This window comes from Macadamia integrifolia, chromosome 8 (genome assembly GCF_013358625.1).
Source record: "Macadamia integrifolia cultivar HAES 741 chromosome 8, SCU_Mint_v3, whole genome shotgun sequence".
In the NCBI taxonomy this organism is placed as follows: domain Eukaryota; kingdom Viridiplantae; phylum Streptophyta; class Magnoliopsida; order Proteales; family Proteaceae; genus Macadamia; species Macadamia integrifolia.
The window spans coordinates 5,779,028-5,780,884 of NC_056564.1; the positions used below are offsets into that span (position 1 = coordinate 5,779,028).

At 38.3% G+C, this 1,857-nt stretch overlaps 1 long non-coding RNA gene across 1 annotated transcript in view; it reads left to right on the plus strand.

Moving 5' to 3' along the window:
* Positions 1 to 1,290: 1,290 nt before the first annotated feature.
* Positions 1,291 to 1,857, plus strand: part of LOC122086467 — a 1,828-nt gene continuing 1,261 nt past the window's right edge. Inside the window, exon 1 of the long non-coding RNA XR_006142430.1 lies at positions 1,291 to 1,641. This is a non-coding gene — a long non-coding RNA (uncharacterized LOC122086467). The remainder of the gene's footprint in view (positions 1,642 to 1,857) is intronic.

Here is a 1,857-nt window from a genome sequence, read left to right on the forward strand (position 1 = left end):
AAGCCTAACATAATCTGAGACCATACCATAACCAGGCTGAAGAATGAAGTTAAAGCTTCCAATTAACAATGTGGGAAATGATGCCCTTAAGGTCTTGGAGATATTACTGGATTTATTATTTACATGGTACATACTCCAGTTTGTATGCTTCTAGCCACAGGTTTTCCAATCTTTCCTAATTTTCTGAATTGGTAAGTATCTACACAGAAAGTAGGGATGTCATGACATAGGATGGTACATCGCTGTTTTCATTCTGTAAGAAGGCTTTAAAAAAATAAGGAGACTAGGTGAGTCAGCTTGGGCTGAAAGTGGTTAACATTGGACAAATGCTATTTCAGAAGAACTGTCATGTAGCATTAGTACGAAGGTTGTCAAAACTGACCAGGGAATCCAGGTACTTCCTAGTTTGGAAGGAGAACAATCAGTGAACAGGTCTGAGGTGACAGGAATGCTCGTGTATTTCTTAGGACATCATAGCCTTTATGCTTATGATGGAGTTAGATGTATTGTGTTTGTTATGCATGTCAATTTTTCTCTTTGGCTTTTTTCAAATGGTAGTGCGCAGCTGATAATATAGTTTCAGTCAATCAAGCTGTACCTTTTTTTTTATGGTAGCTCTGGAGCATATTCTTCTACATTGAAAGACGTTTCCTTCTTTCGACATTCCTGTCCCCTGTTTTCACTGCAAAAGCATTATTCGCTGTTGATGATTGATGATACCATCTGCAAAAGCTGAATTGGTGGTGAGAACTAAGCTTAGGTGCTAATTCAAGGATCATTCTTTAACCAGGGTTAAGAGCATATAGCTCTATTGCTGCCATAGTTGTCAAGGCGACAAAAAGCCTTGGAGAGGTGCCTAGGCGACAAGGCAGCCGTCTAGGCATGCTATATATGAGTAAATGTAATATATCAATGTTAATTGTATATAATTATGCTTATATGCAACATATAAGCCATGCCAATGCAATTGATATAGTTATCCTAGTAATGACCAAATATGAGAAAACCAACTTACAATAAAACAAAATATATGATATATGCATATTCATATTCATAAAAAAGACAAGACAATATACATAAAGCGACATAAACATGTGAAGTATCAACAAGGCGTGTTGTTGCCTTAGACCCAAGAAGCCTGGATGCCTAGGTGGCTAGGCAACACCTTGACAATGTGATTGCTACCACACAAACACAGGAATTCTGACCTGATATGCATCTGTACACAGCAAACCAGAGAAAGAAATGGGAGGCAGGGGTGGGGGTGGGGGTGGGGGTGGGGGTGGGGTAAAAAATACATCTACAGCACTCATAAATTCTTTTGTGGGCACAGAAGCCTGGGAGAATGGAGATAGACATGATGTGTTGATGGCTTGATGCTAATTACTTTACCCAGCTCTTCATAAGTCTTTTTTGTGCTCCCTTGTGAATAGCTTCTTGTGGAATGGCACTTATATATTCAGTCCCATTTGTTAATTATTGAATTGATATTTTTCTGGTGGTTACTACAGTTTCTTGTGTCAATCCATGATTTTATCCTTTGCAGGGTTAATGGCTGTTTGCTGAATCATACAACCATATCAACTGGTCTCATCACCCACAATGTTTCTTATCTCTACGTAATCGGTTGGTCTTTTAGAAGTAAACTTCAACAGAGCCTCCCAAGTGTGTTTCAAAAATTTTCATACACTGAAATGAACTGTTTCCAGTTTTCCATGTTCATAATATCATTTCATGAAAGGAAAACTAAGTAAACAATCATGTAACCATTAGTATGGTTCATAGGCACAAAATGAAGAAGGCAAACATGGTTGGGTGTTTTTGTTTGTTTGTTTGTTTTTTTTTGGGGGTGGGGGG